A 23,538-nucleotide genomic window follows, 5' to 3' on the forward strand; every position below is an offset into this window, starting at 1 on the left:
TCTGTTACTTAAAGTTTTGTTATTGAACTGCGATCCACAGGTCATCCAGATTTCCTTCAAAATGTAAATTGTAACCTCAGGGAGAAACACTAGAAAAAGCATAACACAAGGACTTGGGATGAGGGTGGAGAAGGGAAACTGAGGCAAGTGAGCTGTAGGGGTGAGAAGGGAGAGGAGAATGGATGATGTGAAACCTCACTGCATTTTGATGGATGTGTTGCTAGGTGATCACAATGCTTGAAATAAGACAATGATCATTCCTGTTGTAGAAATGAGGACTATAAATAAGCAGAGGAAAGGGGGCAGAGGAAAGGGAGACAGAGGAGAAGCAGGTGAAAGAAGCACGGGAGAGGACTGTACACATTACCTTTTCCCTCAGGCTCAGGAGAACTTTGTAATAGAGCATTTCCTGGTCAACCCCACTGGTTCCCTTTCTTTACCTTCCCTGTGCCCAAGCTCTCTGAGGGGCAGGTATTGAGATTGCTGTAAAATATACCTGAGATTTTTGCTTTTATTCAGGGGCGGCGAGGCCAGCAGAACAGGAGATACTGCCACTAAAAAGTTTGTTACTCACAGATCCCAAGAGGAGGATACACACCACGCCATGTGGGGCCACATGGGGAAGCACCAGGTTGGCCAAGCAGCAAAGAGAAAAGGATGGTGTGGAATGGGCAAGATCAGGTAAGCAGGTTTGGTATTGGATAGTTTGAATAATCTCAGCAGGCTCTGGAGTATATGTATGGTATCTAGTTGTCTGACACCTGGCTTTGGGGTGATTTAGGGCAAGAAGATGGTGTCCAGACTTCAGGAGCCTGATAAAAGGAGACAAGTAAGAATATGGATAGGTTTGCACAGCAAAAGTGTGGACACAGCCTCTAGGAATTAGCTAACACCGAGAGGGGCAATCCTTCCCTGAGTCCTCAAAGCTCCAAGAAACCAAAGCATCATAAATTCAGAAAATAAAAAGAAACATGATTAATATATAACAATGCTAAGGAGCCCACCCACTGTGGGAGATCCTCATTTCTCATCCTGGCTCCCTAGAGTGGGTGGGGGTGCATTCTGTGTATGCCTGCTGTCTGGCTCCAGCTTGCCCAGCCAAGTTCACTGGTATCAGCTTGCCAGACTCAGCTGACATATTAATATCACTGGTGACATTTAAACCTTAAGACATTTATTTGAGTTTTCCTCACACTTGATTCATTGATGCATAGCCAAGCATGGAGCAGGCACTGTGAAAGAAGTCAGATTGAATGAACTGATGGCCCTGATTGATGGCCTCCCCAGATGCAGGACCTTTATAAAGTGACTTTTCAGCTCCTCTCATCAAGAGGTAGAATCTATTAATCTGGATTGGCCTTGGGCCTTGTTGTGGCCAAAAGAATGCAGCAGAAATCATTTTCTAGTTCTGAGGCTGGGTTCCAGGAGGCCTTCTGTGATTTTGCTTTCTATTTCTAGAACTTCGCTTCCACCAGGAGAACCACCCTAGCTAGACTGCTGGAGGATGGTCCAATGGAGCAGAGACGCATCCTCCTAGCTAAGGCAATCCTAGCCAGCCAGCTCTTATGTGCCCTTCCCACTGAGTGTCCTGTGTAAACAAGCCCAGCCACCTGCAGAACTGCCCAGCCAACCCTGGATTCATGAACAAAATGCATGTCTAATGCTGTACACCGCTGCACATTTTTAGGTTGTTTGATACGTAGCGTTACCTGGGGACGATAGATAACTGATACAAAATATGTAGGTAATGGACAAAGTACTGATCCTTAAACATTTCCCACACAATAGTGGAGACAGTAGCTCAGAGCAGAGAGGGAAGCACAGGTTCTATGGCGTTGTAGGGAAGAGGTTCCCCTTCCAGACCCTGAGGTCAGGAGAGCTTTTCTAGAAGAGCTGAGATTGGAGAATGAAGGAGACAGAAGATAACCAGTAATAGGAAGTAGGTTAATGGCAGGTGGAGGAATGCATATATAGGGTCAGGGGTAAGAGAAAGAATGTGGATGAGCTGAAAGACCTTCAGGATGGCTGGTGTTAGTTTCAGGGTGTGCGTGTGCATGTGTGTGTACACACACACATACACACACACACACACACACACACACACAGGCGAAGGGCCAGCATTGAAGTAGAGGACCTGTCAAGCCATCTTGTGACTGGTGTCATGCTGAGGAATTTGACCTTCATTCATAAGTCAGTGGGAAACCACTGAAGACTTTAAGCAAGGCAGTGACAGGGTTCAGTTGACCTTTCGAACCACATTTCCTGTAAAGGCTTGATTGGAAGCGCACTGCCCAAACCTGAAAGACTGATGACCAGGTTATGGCTTTAATTGGAGTAATCAATGCTGGAGGCCTGATATAAGGCTTTTCCTTGGAGATGAATAAGCTGTAGGGTAAAATTACATATGAAATATGCAAAACTTTCAAAGCATGTAAAATAACATGTAAGAATAAATAACATGTAAGAATTTTTAAAAGAGAAATTAAGAAGCTTTCTTATGGCCAAAACAAATATTATCAACCAGTCTGACTCTTCTCTGTAGCAGATTGGATCTCTGGGCCAGACATATTTTGGTTAATGGTAGCACTAACACTTAACTGCATGAGTGAGATCCTTCTGGCTAGCTTCTCCCGGATGTTATCTGTGTCACTAAGTGGTGTCCGTCACATTATTTTGGCAGTTCTCTGGCTTTATGCTCCAAGGAGTTGCTGAGACAAATGTCTACCTCAAGTCCTCAGACCCTCATGAGACTTGCAAGTGTGGTTGAAAGGGTGCTTCTGTCAGCAGTGACTACTGGAATGGCTTTTCAAGGTGAAGGTTTCCAAGATACAGCCTTTGATGGCTCTGGAGAGTTGCCACTATTCCTAAATGGGAGTTGCCTTTGGTCCATGAGACAGGAATCTAAACTGCACTTGCTCTGCACAAATTGGTCATACTGTTAATATCTCAGGAGGGGCTCCACCAGGCCCAGTCAACTGCAAGAGGATGGGCTGAGTTGAGGCTCAAAGCCCAATCCATTTGAGGGGACAGATCTTCTGCAGATTTCTACAGAGGACGGGAGAAGCTCTCTCTTATTGTAAGACAGAACTGAGGTAAAAAAGTGGTGGTCTAGACCAGAGGAAATGGCACCCTGGGTTGGGTTTGGCCTTGGAAGAAGGCTGGGTCAAGATCCAGGTTCTAGTTCCTAGATGGTGAGAGGGGTGGGCAAGCAAGAGGAAGAGAGGAAGGAAAGAACCACTCAGGGAAGGCAAAATCTTAGACCGGGAGAGACATGGGGAATAAGACACATTGAAGATGGAAACCCATGCATAGGGTGTGAAGATTCATTAAGGGAATACAAACTTTCAGGGCCCAGTCATCAGAATTATTGCTAGACCAGCTTCAATCCCTCTGATTCCTGCTGGAACTGGATCTGTAGGTGAGTAGTTTGTCCTAAGGGTATAGCACCGAAATGAAAATAATTGCTGAGTACACCTACCTGACCACCTATTTTCCTCTCCTTCTTTAATATCAGAACACTAGATTTTAGTGTAGCACCTGGTGAGCCTATGTAAGCCCAACCTATCCGCACCTCCTTGCATCTGAATGTGGCCATGTACTTAATTTCTGGTCACCAAAATGTAAGAGAATGAAATGCGCATTTTCTCAGAAGTGATCTTTAAGAAGAATGAGCATGTCATTTTTTTCTGCTTTCTCCTTCCTGCAGACTAGAAGGTGGGCATGATGGCTGGAGCGTAAGCAGCCATCCCGGCTTATGAAGTGTCATCATATAAGAGTGTCTAACAGTTTTGGCTTCCTCTCTTCAGATCTCACTTATGAGTGAGGGTAATAAATGTGTATCTTATAGGAGCCCCTTGAGTGTCTGCATGCAAATCCATTATATTGTAGCAAACCCAATCCTGCCTGAATTGCTGAGTGTATAATTCTTTTTTTTTTTTTTTTTACTTCCAGACTGAGGAAATATTTCCTTTTCAATGATCCATTCTAATCAGTGAAGCGTTTATATGGGTTTGGGGAATGGCAGTAGGAGCTGTTACATAGATGCATCCTTTATTATCCGGTCCTATTTCAGCACTAACTTTTTCTGAAGAGATGGTTTTGGAACAATGGAAAAATTATTTTAAACCCTGCTTTCTGTACTCAGTTCTCTGATCGTAACTTTAATGTCTAACACAAAAACTGTTTGGAGAAACTGAACCAATACAGTTGGCACACATTAACCAGGATGCACACACTCCTTAGTGACATCGAGGAGGTACACTTCCCTCCAGCTGCAATGTCCAACAGTTTCTGAGAAGATTCAAATAAAAGATCACTGAATTTAAGAATGGAGGCTTTTAAATTATGGAAAGAGCCTAAATGTCCATCAACTGATGAATGGATAAAGAAATTGTGGTTTATATACATAATGGAGTGCTACGTGGCAATGAGAAAGAATGAGATATGGCCCTTTGTAGCAACATGGATGGAACTGGAGAGTGTGATGCTAAGTGAAATAAGCCATACAGAGAAAGACAGATACCATATGTTTTCACTCTTATGTGGATCCTGAGAAATTTAATAGAAACCCATGGGGGAGGGAAGGAAAAAAAAAAGAGGTTAGAGTGGGAGAGAGCCAAAGCATAAGAGACTCTTAAAAACTGAGAACAGGGGCACCTGGGTGGCTCAGTCGGTTGACCGTCTGACTTCAGCTCAGGTCATGATCTCACGGTTTGTGGGTTCGAGCCCCGCATCAGGCTCTGTGCTGACCGCTTGCTCAGAGCCTGGAGCCTGCTTCAGATTCTGTGTCTCCTTCTCTCTCTGCCCCTCCCCGGCTCACACTTTGTCTCACTCTGTTTCTCAAAAATAAATAAATGTTAAAAAAAAAATTAAAAAAAAAAAACTGAGAACAAACTGAGGGTTGATGGGGGTGGGAGGGAGGGGAGGGTGGGTAATGGGTATTGAGGAGGGCACCTTTCGGGATGAGCACTGGGTGTTGTATGGAAACCAATTTGACAGTAAACTTCATATATTGAAAAAAAAAAAAAAGAATGGAGGCTTTTGTTTTCAACCCAGCAAAAACCAAAGATTCATTTTAACCTCTGTGAGATATAAATCTGAAAGAAAATATCAAAGTTCCTGCCCAAATGCCCTGACACCCCACCGTTATGGGCTAAATGCAAACCACAGTACTGTCATAATTTTTCTATTTATTCTCATGTGGGGTAGGGAGGATGGGGGGCAGAGACCCCATGTTTAGGGTGACGGATGCTTTCATGGTTGTTTCCCTCTACATCCTGAAACATGGGGTCTTCTGGTATAGTTTGCACATCCTGTGACCCAAAGGTGCCTCAGTGTGAACCACAAGAAGCCCATTCTGAGGGAAAACAATTTTTTTTTCTTTTTATGAAACTTCTCATTTGAGTGTAACACGGGCTAAGGGAGAGGGGGCAAGAGGTTGAGCTAGTTCTTTTGAAGCTAAGTTTGGGCATAGAATCTTAACCATTCAATTGAATCTCTGAATCGTAGATTCAGGTTCTCCACCTCTGCATAATGACAGTGCCCCCCCCACCCCCCATAAGGCTGTTCCATGTGCCTGAAGGCTGGCCTGGCTTGGAGCTCCTACCAATCTCCTATCATGTGGCTTTCTTATTTCCAAAGTATTTATCTTGGTACCCACTGTGTAGCAAGTGAATATTCAGCAGATGTGAGCCCACTCGCGTCATCTGGAAATAGTCTGAGCAGAATCCGCATGTTACGCCCTGTCTGGGGGCGGCTCCGCTTCTCGATTTTCAGTGTGACTTTCCAGTTCTGCTGTGTGAAAGCTCTGGCTCCATTTATAGCAACCCTATTGAATTTGCTTCTATGCATACAAGCAGGGAAAATGGAAAAGTTTAATCACATAGATTGTACTGGAAACTGGTGTTCCTGAAGGCTGCTAAGTTAATGTATGTTAGCAAGTCATTTACACTAAATCTTCATGGTTCATATTGATACTGGACCAAGTAGTGCCTGCGAAAGCCATGGTTTTATGTCGCATGTCCCCAGGCCTTCCAGTAGGCCTACCTTTGTGCTTTTTGGCAGGAAGGAAAACACAGGTGTTCATGCACACCCAGGCACACACAAATATTTGAGGTCTTCATGCACTTTTAGAGTGGGGGTGTTGGTAAACCCAACCGATTGGCAAAATCTCCCTTTTCTTCCTTTACAGAGTAGTTGGCAGTTGAATATAAACGAAGCTTGTTGAAATGGAAAATCTCTGTGCATAATTAGACTAAATGCAACATAAGCCTATTCTCAATGTGTTTCTTTTATTTTGGGAAACCTCAATGTCTAAAAAGAAAAATGCAAAAAAGGAAGCAGGAAATATGGAGGAAATAAACAGATTTAAAGAGAAATGTTAAATAACCATGTTTTGGAGATGCAAGGACCAGTTTAGGTTTGCACGTAACACATTTGAGCTTTCTGTTATGGAGAGAGCAATTTCATCACGTGCAGGGCTGCGGGTTCTAAAAATCTTACACAAACCCCAGAATATTGAATACATTCCCACCCTCTTTCCTAACTTTTATGAAAACATTACCTTCTTTTGGCAGAGATTTTACTAAAAAAGGAATTGTCCTAGACCTCAAGTATTATGAAATTGATGGCTATTGTGAGATTTCTGAAAAATTCACTGAAGCTAGTAAGGCATTTGAAGCCATTTTCAATAACCTGAAAGATTTTATTATTTTTTAATTTAAACTTTTAAAAATGTTTATTTATTTTGAGAGAGAGAGCAAGTGAAGGAGGAGCAGAGAGAGAGGGAGAGAGAGAATCCCAAGCATGTTCTGCATGGTCAGTACAGAGCCTGACATGGGGCTTGATCCTACAGACTGTGACAACGTGACCTGAGCCGATATCAAGAATCAGACATTTAACAGACTGAGCTACCCTGGCATCCCTGGAAGATTTTAAAATCAAACTTCACACATGAATTAAAAAATAGTATTAAAAATATAGTATGAATAAATGAACACTTGTGTAATAAATGTACCCACAGGAAACTATTTCTTCAGTCATTTGCTTTTATATTTTCTAACTTGTCTCATATCTCACATACTTATATATCGTGTAAATATAAATATGTAGCCTTGAAATGATTTTTAGCACCGCTTTGAGGAAGAAAAACAATTTATTCTAGGAGAAGTGTAATACATTCTGGTTTATTGAAAATGGTTGCCTCTGAACCTTCTTTTGGAGAGTACAGGCTGGGCTTAAAAAACTGTTTTTGTGAATCATTTACATTTTAGATTAAATGAAGTATTAACTTATCACATATAAAATTCCACTAGGGGCACCTTGGTGGCTCAGTTGGTTGAGCCTCTGACTCTTGATTTAGGCTCAGGTCATAATTCCAGGGTTGTGGGATTGAGCCTTGTATTGGGGTCCATGCTGAGCATAGAGTCTGCTTAAGATTGCCTCACTCTGCCTCTGCCCTTCCCCTGCTCTTTCTCTCAAAATAATAAATAAATACATAAATACATAAATAAATAAGTACATAAATAAATAAAATGAAATAAAATAAATTCCATGTAAATGAATAAACATATTTAATGAACATGGAAATACTCACCATGTATTGGAACGTTAGGTTCTCAGCTTCAGGATAATGACATTGGGGGTGGGTCTCTCTTTGTCGTGGGGGCTTCCCCATGAAATTTAAGATTTTGAGCAGCATGGATGACCTCTATCATTTAGATGCCATAACACTACCACCACCAGTGTGACAACCAAGAAAATATCTCCAGATATGGCCATACGTCCCTAAGGTACAAAATTGCATCTGATTAATAACCACTGGGGATATTTTCTCTTGAATCATAAATTATTATTGACTTGTTTTTTTTAATATTTATTTTTGAGATAGACACACACAGAGTATGAACAGGGGAGGGGCAGAAAGAGAGGGAGACACAGAATCCGAAGCAGGCTCCAGGCTCTGAGCTGTCAGCACAGTGCCTGAAGTGGGGCTCAAACTCACAAACAGTGAGATCATGACCTGAGCAGAAGTCAGATGCTCAAATAACTGAGCCACCCAGGTGTCCCAATGACTTGTTGATCAGATGTTCGGTTGCAGGAAGTGGTCTTTCCCATTGTTATTTAGCCAACCTATGCTGGCATGCTTTACCAAGTACCAAGCCCATGGACTTCACCAATCTGTGGTTCAAGCTGCAAGTGGTATAGACATTCCTCTTATTCTTAACATACTGAAGAGAGTTAATAATTATTATTCTTCTTAATTGTTCATTCACCTCACAAAGATACATAAGGCACTGCTCACAGGCTATGCATTGTTGTAGGGTCTGGAGATACCTCAGTAAACCACCAGGCTGAAGTCCTTGCTTTTATGGACTTTATATTCTAGAGGCTAAGGAGAATGGAGAAGAGATGAGGGAGAAAAAAAAATAAGTTAATTATATAATGCATTAGGATATGATAAATGATATTGAAAAAGGAAGGGAGATAGGGTAAGAAGGATTTAGAAATTCAGGAAGGTGCATGTTGTCAATTAAACGGGGGGGGGGGTCAAAGTGCACTTCACTGAACAGGTCAAGTTTGAGCGTATACTTCAAGGGGGGGAGGGCATGAGTGAGGCTGTTGTCCTGTGCACCGGGCCTGAGGTGGAGGTAAATCGGGTGTTCAGGTGCAGTAAGCAGGCCAGCCTGGCTGGAGAAGTATGTACAATGGCAGCATCATAGGAAGTTAAGTCGGGGTATAGCCAGTGGCCTGGCCATATGGACTCTTGTAGTCATCATGAGGACTTTGACTTTTCTCTAAGAGGAACAGGGACCCATGGGATGGCTAGAGCAGGAGCATGACATGAGCTTGTTTATGTTTTAATAGGCTTCCTGCCGTCAAGTAGAGCATAGGCTGTAGGAGGCAAGGGCATGAGCTGACAGTCCAGCCAGAACCCTATGACAGTGATTTTGACCCCTGGAGGTAGTGGCCTGGCCTGGGTAGAATCAGAAGAGGTAGCAGGGTGGGAGAGAAAGAAAGCAGCCAGAGAGACAGGAAGGCTACTGAAACCTAGCTCTTTCCCAGGGCGCGGGAGAGATGCCAGAACACACGTTAGCAAATAGATTTCATGTGTCTTTGTGGAAACCTGGAAGTCAGCATCCTCTCATGCAAGTATTCTGTGTATAATGTGATTTAGAAGTGCTGGCCGCCTTCTGGGAAGCACGAAGGTGAGGAACGGAACAGGCTCTGAAATCAATGGCTCTTCAATGCCATGCCTGATCCATCATCTCCACTTTTGCCTCCCATTCATTCATTCGTTCATTCAGCAAGTACGTACTGACCTTGCTGGCTGTAAACCCAAGGTTCCCAGAGGGTCCACCAGGAGAGTGCCTTGTTCAAGGACCTGAAAGGAATGGAAGTGTCTAGGTCTTGGGTAAAAGGCCTGGAATCTTCCCCTCCCACCCACTCTGCTCCCTACTGGTGGCAGCACGTTCATGGAAAGCTGCCACATCTTAATGTAAAGCTGATGTCTGCCTGATCCGTGCCTTGGTGGATCTGCAGCTGAAAATGAAATAGTGTCTATCTGGAATCACAAGGTCCCTTAGCCTTTCCAGCAGAAACCCTGCTTCCACTGAGTGCACCTCCACCAAGAACTTGGCCAACAAGACTCCAGCCAGGAGTCACTGGCCGTGTGGAATTGCAATATCCTGATTACATGCAATCATTCTAGTTGGAAAATAAGCAGAGTTGTAAATGGTACATTAAAAAAGGCATTTGCTATTAGCATCAGCTGGGTTTTTTTGTTTGTTTGTTTTTTCACCACATTTGTTTAAAAAAAGGAATGCTCCAGCTGATGTACCTTATGAGAATCATCTGAAATACTGGAAAATATGGCTAAAAATAAGAACTCTTTTTTTTCTGTTCACGTATCTGTGGCCAATGTGACTATGGCCTCTTGATCCCACTCTTCTGCACAATAAGTGGGTTTTCTAGAAACCACTGCTCAATTTTTTTTTTCTAATTGACAGAGGTTTTATTTCCTAGTGTGCAAAAATAGCACTCTTGCTTTATTATAACTCAGAGGGAAAAAAGGCACAATATGGTGAATTCTGCAGCTACTGCAACAGGAAATGCTTGTTTTTATTGATGTGAGTTTGTCAGTCTGGTCTCAGTCTGCCCACAGTCACATTCACACACTCAGTGTTGTATCATAATCAATGCTGCTTAAGAGATGCAATGCTTTTTGTACCTTTTGAGTATCAACTGTTTCTATTAAGTCCTGAATAAAAGATAAAAGGACACACAACTTGCTTTACCAAGGCTTTATCTCATGGGAAAGCAAAACACACTTGAAGAATAAGACTTTTGCTCAGTCAGCCAGGCAAAAGGCATCATGGCCTTGGATTCTGAAATGCCTGGTCAAGTTCAAGTTCTAGTGACATTACCCCTCTACTTGGCCTTTTAGATCTAGTGCCTGAATGTTTCACCCACCCATCTTTGTCCCCTTAATCTTTTTTTTAAAATTTTTTTTTAACATTTATTTATTTTTGAGACAGAGAGAGACAGAGCATGAACGGGGGAGGGGCAGAGAGAGAGGGAGACACAGAATGGGAAGCAGGCTCCAGGCTCTGAGCCATCAGCCCAGAGCCCGACGCGGGGCTCGAACTCACGGACTGCAAGATCGTAACCTGAGCTGAAGGCGGACGCTTAACCGACTGAGCCACCCAGGCGCCCCTGTCCCCTTAATCTTAACGGCACCTTGGCAAATTGCTCCTTCATTGTCTCTTTAACCACTCATGTGAGGGTTCACCAGTTTTCTGCCAGCACCGTGGGCTGGGATACCTGAGGTATAGGTATAACTATAGTTAGGATTAAGTAAATGGAGGCATGTAAGTTGTTAAGCACTCTACCAGGTTTGCAGGACTTCTCCACACTTAGTAAGGGCTTAGTAAAAGCTAGTTCCTTCCTGATAATAAAAAAAAAATCGCAAATACAACAAAAAAGACAGAACCAGTTTCGAAATATTAATGTTTTCGGTTAAGATCTTTGTGTTGGTCTTTAGATGTGCATAAAAGAGCATTACAAGATTAAGTGGTGAAAGTGTTTCTTCGTGATGCCATGTAAAACTGTTTGAAGAAACCATCAAAGAGCACTCAAAATTCAGACAACAACTAAACCCTTGCACTCTTTTCCCACCTGCTCATGTTGGCTTTGGCCTGTCTAAGGGTAACCGTTGGTATTGTAGTAAAAACAACATGAATTTGAAAATCTATTTTCTGGTTCTTCCTTGAGACTTACTAGGACTTCATGAAATGATCTCAAAGTCCCTTGAGAGTTCTAACATGATATGAATTGGACACAATTTTCAAAAATTACCCTAAAGTCAGCATGGTCTGGAGTAGTTGCATGTGGTAGGTTTCATTTTGGAGCTTGTAGGATTTCAACTAGACGTTGAAGCATGGGTACAATGTGCAAAAAAACCAGGATAGAGCAAAGAAACAAGAGAAGGACCTTATCAGAGTTTGATATCAAAATTATGTTGACCTCATAAAACAAGTTGGAAACTATTTCCTCATTTTTGTATTCTAGGAGAGTTTACATATGATTTGTGTTATATTTGCATTAAATATTAATATTATTTACCAGTGATGCAAGCCTTTAAAGCCTAGAGATTATTTTGTGGGGGAGTGTGGGCTCACTACTTTAATAAATATAAAATAATTATTATTTTCTATTTCTTGTGTCACTTTTGATATACTTCTTTATTCTAGGAATTTGGTTATTTCATCTAAATTTTAAATGTTGTTGGCATAAAACAGTTTATTGCATATTCTTATGACTTTTGATTGTTTTTGAGATGTGTAGTGATGTCTCCTTCTTCCTCAGTGCTGGAAGCTTTTTGAAGCTTTGCTTTTTTTTTTTTTCCTTGACTTGTTTCATCAGGGATTTATTCTTATTAACCTTCTCAGGGAAATAACTTTAAGCTTTGTTTATTCTGTTTATTGTATGTTTATTATTTTATCAATTTATTTTCATATCTACAATTTTATTCCTTCTGCTTTTGTAATGTATTTTTAATTGTGAATTTTTTTAACATGTTTGAAATGGATACTTATTTATTTTCAGCATTTATTTTTTAATACTTGTTTGAAAGTTATAATTTCCATCTGAGAATGGTTTGGATGCATTGTACGTATTAATATATTTTATTTGAATTATTAATTAGTTCAGAATATTTACTATATTTTGTTATTTATTTTTTGAACTATAGGTTACTTAGAAATTTATTATTTTCCAAACATATGTGATTTCCCAAATATATGAGATAAAATGATTTTGCATTTTGTTGTTCATCTTTAACCTGTACTGAAGTCAGTTATATACTTTACTATTTCCACCCTTCATATATCTGAGATATTTACATATCTGTAAATTGTCAATATCTGTTTTCTGTGGGTGCTTAAAAAGTGTTGGAATAAACAACTGTAGTATTCTGTAAATGTCAATTAGGCCAAGTTTATCAATCTTGAAGTTCAAATTCTGTATATAATTTTGCAAAATCTCTTAGTGACTTTTTTAGGTCTGCTTTTGTTCTATACACATTACTGAGACATTACTGAGTGCTTGTATATTTATCTATTTATCTTTTTATATTTGTTAATTTTTGGTTTTATATATTTGAGGCTATGTTATTGGATGCATAAAATTTAGAATTGTTTTATCTTCTTATTAATAAAACTTTTATCATTGTCAAATACATGTGTTTAACTATTACACATTTTGCCTAAAAACCTGGCATTCTTATATCTACCTACATTCTTTTAGGCAGTATATCCTACCAGCCTTTTATACTCAATGTTTGCACAACTTCATATATATGTATCTATATATATGTGTATGTGTGTGGATATATATATATATATATATATATATATCCACATGAAATATTATTCAGGCATAAAAAAGGTGAAATCTTGCCATTTGTGACAATATGGATGGACCCAGAAGGTATTATGCTAAGTGAAATAGGTCAGAAGAAAAAGACAAATACCATATAATTTCACTTACATATGGAATCTAAAAAACAAAACAAAAGAACAAACAAGTAAAAAAAAGAAATAGATTCATAAGTACAGAGAAAAACTGGTGGTGCCAGATGAGAGAATTAGGTGAAGAGGACTAGGAGGTACAAACTTGCAGTCATAAAATAAAAAAGTCACGGGGATGAAAAGTACAGCATGGGGAATATACTCAATAATGCTGTAATCACTTTGCATGGTGACAGGTGGTAACTACACTTACATGGTGAGCCCTGCATAATATATAAGACTGTAGAATCACTATGTTGCACACCTGAAACTAATATTACATTGTATGTCAACTATGCTCGAATGAAAAAAAATCTTCTGATAATTTTTTCTTTGAATTGCAACAGTTAATCTATTTTCAATTAATGACATGTGACATGTCAGTTTCCCATTTTGCTATTTGTTTTTCATTTGTCCTGTTAGTTTTACATTTCTCTTTTTCTTTTTCTTTGCTTATTCATGCTTTGGTACTTAAGTCAATTTATTATTATTATTATTATTATTATTATTATTCTTTTAGTTGTTACTCAAGATAATAGAATGCATCCTTGAATTATGAAATCTAATGCAACCATGTACTCTTACCTTTCTTGAAAAAGTAATTTAGAAGTCTTTAATTTTGTGTATATTGGTATGAGGCTTTATGCTATACTTGCAGTCTATTTTAATTCCATATCTGTTCTAAGCCCTCCATATATTATTATTATAGATAATTAGTATTCTAAGATGTATACTCACAAGTTTATCTCTTTGAAGATTTTACTTATGTCTCTATCAATGAGTAAGGTGTAGCAGTTTTACTATAGCTTAAAAAAAGTGATATCTTCAAAGATCTCTAATTTGTTATTCTTTTTATTGTTTTTCTAATTTTATTATTATCTGAGCTTTTTACATTAGACCTAAAGGATAATTGCAAGAAGACTACAAATAATCTCCATATAGTCTGGAAGATTCCTCAAATATTTACATTTTATCACATTTGCTTTATTCTGCTCTCTTTGTCTCTCTCTCCTTCCCACTCATGACACATACACAAATAATCTATAAAAATTCTTTTGACAGTCAGTTTATTATTGGCATATTGTCCATTTTTCTCTGAATATATCAGTGTGACTTTCAAGCAAAGACATTCTCTTACAAATGGAAGTACAATTACTAAAAACTAGGAAAGTGGCATTGATGCGATCCTATTATCTACTCTCAAAATTCTTTAAACTTTACCAAGTATCCTAGTAACGTGCTTTATGGTGAAGAAAGTTCTCGACCACATGTTCCACCTGACCATCATGTCTCCTCATCTTCTTAAATCTCTTTTGATGTGGACAAGTTATTCCATTTCTGGTACATTTCATGCCACTATCTTAAAGAAGAGGGCAGTTATTTGGAGTATTTTCAGTTTAGGTCTGTTGGCTGTTTCCTCATGATTCGATCCACGTTTTGCCTTTTAGGTTAGAATACCACAGAGGGGATGCTGTATCATTTACTCGACATCATGTCAGGAGATTTAGAATACCAATTTGCCCTCTTCTAGAGATAGTAATCTCAATCTCTTAACTATCATGGTGTCTGAAATGTCTCCACTGTGAAGTTACTATTCTCCCCTTGGCAACTAGAAAGTACCTTGGATGAGATTAACTAGGACTGTAAATATCTGCTTACCCTCAGAACCAGACAGAGCATTGTCTTCTCCACAGAAATAGTAAAAAGCCAGAGGCAGTGAAATAGTCTTTCCTGCTGAAAGAAATGGCTGCCAACCTAGAATTCTTTAAAGGGAAAATACCCCTGAAGAATGAAAATGGAATTATCTCCCTTTATTTATTTATTTTAATTTTTAATTTTTATTTTTAACTGAAGCATAGTTCACTGAAAACTCATTTTAAGGAAAAACAAAATCATCATTCACTTGAGATGCTCATGAAAAGAAAAAAAAATGCTTAATTAACTCTGGTCTACATGTTTAGAGGATCCCAAGTATCACCATCTCTCTGCAGCTTTTATTTCCTTACATTGACACACTGGCCAGCCTGGTTTGCAACACATTGTCCCACCCCAGTGTCTGGAACTTGCATGTTGCCTAACTTCAGGGTGACATCTTGGGTTTTGGGTGCCTTGGAATCCTTGACCTAATGGTCTGCTCATTCCTTGTTTTCCATCCCTGGCTTGTCTTGGTCTTCCCAGTGCTGTCTTCTTGCCCTGAGTCAGTAATCCACAGCTGTTACGCTGAGGCACAACAATTTGTAATTTGAAATTTGATATTCAGATCTTTATAAGTAAGCAGAGAATCTCAGAGTACTTTTTATCTCCAGACTCTGCTAACAAATGAACTGTTACATGCATAACTTTGGTCTTCAGACCTCATTTCCAAAAAGATGTCCCAATCTTTCTGTAATAAATGTGTTATTGCTGGAGGATCCAGATGGTTGCTGATTTAATTCAATTGCTAAGCAAGGGAGGAAAAAAAAAACCTAATCTACTCCTATCTGAAACAAAGAAATCTCAATTTAGGAAACAGGTTTACCCCATTTAAAATATTGCAAACATTTTGACGGGTTGAATGAGATCAGTGCATCTTGAAATCACCTAAGAGGAGCAGTTTTGCAGGGCATATGGCTAATGTGGTGCATTAGAAGCCTCTCGGTTCCTCTTGGCAGTAATTTCATACCTACTAACGTGGTACTTGAGGACAACTTTCATGCATGGTAGAGGCCATTAGCCTGGGTCTGGATCCAGGAGGCTTGGAGGCAGGTGCTGAATACCTCTGTGATGACCTCTGTAGCCAAGGGATGGTTCCTACAACCCCTTCCTGATTCTAAAATGCTGTGGCTTTAATATTCTCACCATTCAATTAATAATGCACCAGCATCTCATTCATATAGTTTACCCCAAATTTTTATAAATGTAGCAATTTCCTTTTTGAAATGAGGAAGGGAAGCACAGCTACTTCATCAGTGCCTTGATTATTAAAATAACTTGCTCTCTCTTGCACACACACACACACACACACACACCAATGCTTTACAAGCGAGAGGCGTATATGTTGGGAGCAAAAAATGACAATCTTTAAGCCAAAATGTAATATCATTTCTGTTCATTATTTGCCATGAAAACTCATTCCTCCGAATTCGGAGTCGCAAGAGATATTAAAAATGTCAAGTGAGGAATGACAGTATAAAATGCAGATTGATTTAGGTTTTCAAAATTGATTAGCAATTTGGGGCCAGGAGAGCAATTTGTGTGGTGTTTTCACTCTACCAGTTGCTAAAATTGATTAGCGCTTTTTGAGGAAGGTATAGCAAATTGCTATGCTAATCAAGGTACATTAAATCATGAAGCGCCTTGATTACCAGTGAGCAGTGCTGCCACAAAACCGGTTTGGAAACAGACTTCATCACAGCAGCAGGTAAACTGACTACTTCCCATTCTTTCCTTTTGATTTTGGGGGTTTAGGGTGGCAAAAAATCATCCATGCTCTTCACCTTTATGATTTCTTAGTCTTCCAGAAAAAATAAGCTGTCATTTAAGAAGGCACAAGGATCTGTACTACTTTGCATTGCAAAAAAATCAATATCTGCATTTTACCATTTTGGTATTAAATTGTTTTCATTGGGTAAATGGTCTTACCTGTGACCTTGTCTGCCTGGGGCAGCAATATAATTTGTAGGTTACAGTTTGGAACACCGAGGGTACAGCTTCCCCATCAGACTGGAATGTCGGCATGTCAAAAATGCTCACGATCTTTTGCTGTCAGGATCTGGACAAGATTTTGTGTTGGAAAGAGTGCTTTCTTCCTCATGTCTATATGTTGTCTTTTGCTTTATTTTAATGTCCTTAGGACATTTTGAGTAGTTAAGGTAATATTACAAGAAAATATCCAATTTAAATCAACTCCATACAACCAAGCAATTATAACAGTGTTGGATCTAGTTCTGTCAATAATTCCAATCAAGTTAATAATAATAATAATAATAATAATAATAAAACTAGCATGCTTAGGTTTGAGTTTATCTTAGGCCCCTTATATTTTTCCAAATGTTGTAAGACAGGCTGTGTAAGAATAAATAATTTATTATGTGTGAGGCTTCTCATGTCTTATTTCCCTTTCTTCCCTTGTATTCCTCGAAGAATTTGGGTTCATTAGGAGTCAGGAGGGATTAGAAGTTTTGACTGTCAATGAACTCTTCACATCCAACTGATTTGCCACCAACTTTCAGAACTAGTGACTTAGTCCAACCTCTTCATTTAACAGAAAGAAAAGAAAAGAAAAGAAAAAATCTAATGTTCAAAGCGGTAAATTACATTGCATAAGGAAACTTGATGGTGGTAGATCATTATGGAAAACCTCAGATACAGAGGAAAAAAAATCTCAGAAGACCTCATGGAGAAAGCAGCATTTAGAGGTAGGCTTTGGACGTTGAATCGAGTCTCATGCTGTATGTGTGAATTTAGGAATAATTGTAGTGAGACAAAGAACACTCACAGCCCAGAGCACAGCTGATGGAGGGTGCAAGAGGACTTAGTGACTCAGTGGATAACAGTCAGGGGATGGGGACTTCCTGGTAGACCTTCAGCAGCCAAGAGTCAGAAGGACACACAGGGGGGTGTTCAGTGGAAGGTGACGCTGGAAAGGGAACCCAGAAAGCCTTAAAGAGCACAGGAAGAAGGTCATGCTTTAAACCTTTGCCAGAGGTGTTAGGGTTTACACCGGGACCTAAGAGTATGAAATAAAATGATTTGTTTTGGTTAACAATGTTTCAGATCTCGGAAAACAGATGGAGAAGTTAGTTTTGGCTCAAGATGTTCTGGTAATACCCTAATGGACATTAGCACTGGGTCAAATTACACTGTTTTATGAGAGGATTACTTGAGACTGCATGAAGTGTTTTTATTCACCTGCCAACAACAGCACCAGGCTAGAAGTGGTCAGGATCGGACATGAGGAAATAAAGCATGTGATCTGGAAGGGGGAAATTTCTGACCATTATCTATACATATTTAACTGTCTGCCTGCCACCAAAAAGATTCAGATAAGGGGAACATTCAGGGGCGCCTGGGTGACTCAGTTGGTTAAGCGTCTAACTCTTGATCTCGGCTCAGGTCATGATATTATGGTTTGTGAGTTTGAGCCCCATGTCAGGCTGTGTGCTGACAGTGTGGAGCCTGTTTGGGATTCTCTCTCTCCCTCTCTGTCTGTCCCTCCCCCACCCGTGCTTGTTCTCTCTCTCTCTCTCTCAAAATAAATAAATAAATTTTTAAAAAGGAGAACATTTGTTTCAACATGTGAGGGTCTCTTTAGGCTTTAAAATTCTGTGAACTTAACTGTTTACTTATTTGTGTAACATTGAAAATTCATAGGGTTTCAAAATATAGGCTGGATTTTTTATTTTAGATCATGCTATAGGCATGTCTATGGTTTGCTTACAAAGCTGAAGAAGAGATTTTGTATTACTCAATGCTAACTTTCTCTGGGAATATTTCCATCACAGAATAGAGCACCGTTGTTAGGGTCAGGTGGTCTGGGATCACGTTCTTGCCCTGGCACTCATGCAGTAAGGTGAGTAAGTCATTCTGAGCCCATTTCCTCCTTTATTAGATACAGACAATAATATCTCTATTCCTGTTGCTGGCTTCTTGGATCATGATGTTAGGTAAAAATACATCATAAACCACTGCTTCTGTTAAAATGATTATTAACTGGGGGTGCCTGGGGGGCTCATTTGGCTGAGCATCTGGCTCTGGATTTTGGCTCAGGTCATAATCTCACAGTTCCTGAGATCGAGCCTCACATCAGCCTCTGCACTGACAGCATGGAGACTGCTTGGGATTCTCTTTCTCCCTTTCTCTTCCCCTCCCCCACTCATACATGCTCACTCTCTCTGTCTCTCTCTCCCTCTCTCAAAATAAATAAACTTAAAAAATGACTACTAATTGGTTGAATATTTCCAACTCAGCTTTAAAAAGTCATGAGAACAGTTATGGGGCAGATGTAATAGACCAACAAAATGAGTATCAAAAAGTTATTTGTAACTTGCTTAGAACACACAGCTGTTGGGGAGTTCCATGATAGCACAATCAGAAGATACTGAGTCAGAGTCTCCATCCACAGCAGAGAAGAAGTGGAATTCCCATGGCTCTTGGACCCATGGCTGGCATTATATCTCCTAGTGAAGCATCAACATACCTCTTCCTGTTGCAAGGTAATTAAGTACACAGATGAAGCCCCAGAGAAAGTAACTCTGAATGCAGAAGCTCCACTTCCTTGGTTTGTTTTCCTTCTATATCACCATGTCCTCTTGGCACAAATTTTAGCCCACCATCACCCATGTCAAATTTCAGTATAATCTGCATCATACATCCTGAATTTGCTATTGAAAAAATGTGTGTTAGAGGTATGGTTTTTTCCACCATTCATTTTCCACCAATCATTCCATAATTGGGAAAATCATTGAACCTGTCTATACTTGATTTCTTTAACTGTAAAATGATAAAAAATAGTGTCTACTTTCCATACTTCAAATAATAATTAGAAGGATAAAATCATAATATATGTAAATGTACATTGTAGAGAATAAAACTCCATAGATGTGTGATCCTATTGTAAAAGTTATCTTGTAGAATTTATATCTGGCTGTTTCAGATATTGTGCTAGGTTATCTGGGTTATAGTTTATAATGTCCCTAGGTATATGAACTTTCAGTGTGCATCACTCAAGTGCGCATCACTTTTCAAGCAGAAAAAGAAAGGAGAAACTTCTTTATGTATTTTATTTTATTTAAAGTTCATTTATTTATTTTGAGAGAGAGAAAGAGAGAGAATGTGCAGGGGAAGGGCAGTGAGAGAAAATCCAAAGCAGGCACCATGCTGTCAACCGTTAAGCTTGATGCAGGGCTTAATCCCATGAACCTGTGAGATCATGACCTGAGCAGAGACCAAGAGTCCAGTGCTCAACTGACTGAGCCACCCAGGTGCCCCTCTCTATGTACTCTAAATGGATGGAATTTAAGGTGTGGAATTGGTCACAGGTACTGGAAGTGCTGAGGTGCCAGAAAGAGGATGGAACTGCCACCAGAAGTTGGCAACAGCCAAACATTGCTATGACCTAATGCTGGAAGGACAAAGGCAAAGATGGAATCACTAGAATCTAAAAGCTTTCATCACCCAGCAGAAGCTAAAGCCATGGTGAACTACCACACCTTTATTTGGCCAAACCTCCTGGACACTGGTAGAGCAATGAAAATTTGCTATTGGGAAGTGTTTATTGAAAGTATGAGTTAGCGGCACCTGGGTGGCTCAGCTGGTTTCTTGACTCTTGATTACAGCTCAGGTCATTATCCCAGGGTCATGAGATCGAGTCTCACGTCGGGCTCTATGCTGAGTGTGGAGCCTGCTTAGGATGCTTTCTCTCTCTCCCTCTGCACTTCTCTCCCACTCACCCTGTCTCTCTCTCTAAAATAAAAATAAGTAAAAATTTTTAAAAAGTAGGAGTCAGCATTTTTGTGATATGATCAAAAGAGGAAAAGGGAAAGAGATGTTTCTAAGTAAAATCAGGCTAAAATTTAGACCAAACAAGGTTCAAAAGGTAGGCTTGCCACCTGGACCTTACAGATTTTACACAATGAGGTTTTTGCTGTGAAATATGCCCTCTGTTAGTCGATTTCTTCCTTTCTGGTGAAGATGAAATGTAAAAGAAGGAAATGATGATGACGATGGCAGTGATCAATTACTGAGCTCATTAATACCTTCAGGTATGGTTGTCACTTCTTCACGTGCCAGTAACACCTTGCTCAGTGACATGGGTATTGAAACACATCTCCCTAATTTCCATATCTTTGGTTTGAAAAATACAGTTTTATATATTTGAAAATCTCTTAGTTTTATGTATTTAATATAACCCCTCATTTCCACAGTTACCTTGTAGAAAATACAAGACTTTTCCTAATCTTGTGTTCAGAAAATATTAATAAATTTTTGCCATTACAAACAGCAAAGTCCCCTTGGTATTTGACCTGGACTGTGAGATGGCCATAGTCATAAAACATATAAGCCATACAACCTATAGATTATCTAGCCCTGGTGTCCTTCATTGCACACTCTAGAATACAGTAGAATACTCTTAAGACACTCTAACTGTCCAACCATGCAAACTGCTCTTCAGTGTAGTCCCGTGAGACATTGGGAAACATTATGCAAATAAAGCACACTTCATTGAATTTTACTGAGCCCCATCCTTGTTTTCCTCTTCTTTATGGATACTATGCAATGACCCTGAATAATCAGAATGTGACAATTTATTTTGATCAGTTCACTCTTCCAGGAGGAAAATACCTGCCGCATAGTAGTAACCAAGTTGGCCAAAATAGGAGTGTGACAGGTAAGGTTTTTTTCTTTTCTGAAATTTCACCCAGTGTGGGTTCCATGTCAGACCTGAGCTTCATTTGCAGGTCACCTCTGTTTGTCCCCTTGGGAATTATTTTATAAACTCCCATGCTCAACTACAAGTAGGTCAAGTCTTCACCAGCAGCAGCTTCCTGTCTTTATTCTGATGAGTTTAACAAAGGCCAAATCTGTGGCCTTTCTGAAAAAAGACACCTCCAACTTTGGCTGACTCAATCATAATAAGTAAGATAAATTAAAAATTGATTATTTGCATATAAAATAATATTTTTTGCTTAGTAAGGAAGCTCCTTGAGCATTCTTTAGTTCTTTTAAATGTTGATGGTTTACCCTATACTAGGTACTCTTCTAGGCTATGGGAATGCAGTAGTGAAGCAAACTGACAAAGCCTATGTTTTCTTAAAGTTTATATTCTAGTGGACAAAACCACAGTGATCAAGAAAACACACACGTATTGGGTTTCCAAGTCATGAAAAGTGCTCAGAGAAAAGGAAAGCAGGGGTAAGGACTGGGAAGGGACAGGATATGGGGAGCTGTAGCAGTTGTGACCTTTAAGCAAGGTAATGAATGGAGTCAGATAGCAACAGTCAGGTGAAGAACCAAGACAATTGACAGGCCCGCAGGTAAGAGAGGGCCAATACTGGTCCCACATGCAGGTCTATAGAGCACTAAAGGAGGGCCAGGGCACCTGGACCACGTCTTAGAAGGCACTGCCCAATGAAGATCAACATAGGGTGAGATCAGTTAATTACTGGAAAATAATTAAAACAGATTTTGATACATTGGAGAATAAAAATTAAAAACCAAGAGACCTTAGGACTCTAGTTGCCTATTTATACACGGAAAGGGCAAGATTGATGTAGTGAAATAATTTGTCAGTAAATATTTACTGAATATTCAATATAGAAACTTTCACTTGGGAACAAAAGGTGTAGTTCAAAGTCATTCTGCACAAGTGACGACTATTACCATCTGTTGGTGGTGAACAAAGTTGATGCTTATTTTTTGCATATATATGTATATACAAATATATATTGCATATATTTGTATATATATATGTATATACATATATGTATATGTATACATACAATGAAACTTCTCTCTACCTATAATTGTTTCATTCATTCATTCAGTGGAAGTTCATAGTTTATAGGTGAAAGGCTCCTAACCAGGAGGCTGGAGTTTAAGTGACATCCTGGAGGTGACTGCCATCACAAAAATACAAACCAAACAACATAACGACATGGTAGGTCCAGGTCCTACTGCCCCGTGAAGCATCTATAAACTAGCAGCAGAGACTGCCTATGGTTTTATTTTTGAAAGGAGAAGCAGCCTGTACAATTAAAGAGTCAGTGGGAAACTTTCCTGCTGGGGACCATAGCCCCTGGTCTTTAGCTCATGGATTACCACCGAAATGATGAAATAAGCTGCTGTTTTGGTTATGTTGGCTGCTCTTTTGTATGTAATTTCCAACAAAAAAGATATCACTAGTGGTTTCTCATGACCTCCAGGAGGACTCTGAGCACAGAATCACACACAAGTTCCCATGCTTCCTTCCCCATCCTGCAGCTCCTGTCCCCTCACCTGAGTTTCTCCTGACATTGTACTTTCCTCAACACTCCCAACTGCAGGAAGTGGCTGTCCCTGTTTCTCACGTGGCGTGAGAGAGGGTGCACTTGATGAGGCTCAGCACACCTCTCTGTCCTGACCATTCACCTTCGATGGAATCACTGTCTTTAGGAAGATGCTCTCGGTTGAAAGGCAGGATAACATAGGATTCAGGATCAAGGTCAGACTCTACCTTCTCCAAAATCCTTAACCGCATATCTCAGGCTAGAGTGTTATTGCCACCTCCGAGTTGGATATATTTATCGGCTGAGATTTATCTGGCAATTGATCAGACTGAGGGTGATGTGCCCAGCTTTCCCAGGCAAGCCACATCTGCCCCAGGAAGCACCATGTGTCCAAATGCCCCACTGCTCCAGCAGTTACAGACAGTGAAACCAGAATTCAGGCTTCATCCCTTCACACTCGCTTTTTCTCATCAGCCACACCCACTCTCCATAGTCCATCATCCAAG

The 23,538-nt window shown here is 39.8% G+C and overlaps 1 long non-coding RNA gene across 1 annotated transcript; it reads left to right on the top strand.

The window, feature by feature from the left end:
• Positions 1-19,174: 19,174 nt before the first annotated feature.
• On the top strand, positions 19,175-20,315 carry LOC131486228 (uncharacterized). The gene is made up of 2 exons (XR_009249252.1): positions 19,175-19,261; positions 20,087-20,315. It is a non-coding gene; the product is annotated as an uncharacterized LOC131486228 (long non-coding RNA).
• The last annotated feature ends 3,223 nt before the right edge of the window (positions 20,316-23,538 follow it).

Source organism: Neofelis nebulosa, chromosome 9 (genome assembly GCF_028018385.1).
Source record: "Neofelis nebulosa isolate mNeoNeb1 chromosome 9, mNeoNeb1.pri, whole genome shotgun sequence".
NCBI lineage: Eukaryota > Metazoa > Chordata > Mammalia > Carnivora > Felidae > Neofelis > Neofelis nebulosa.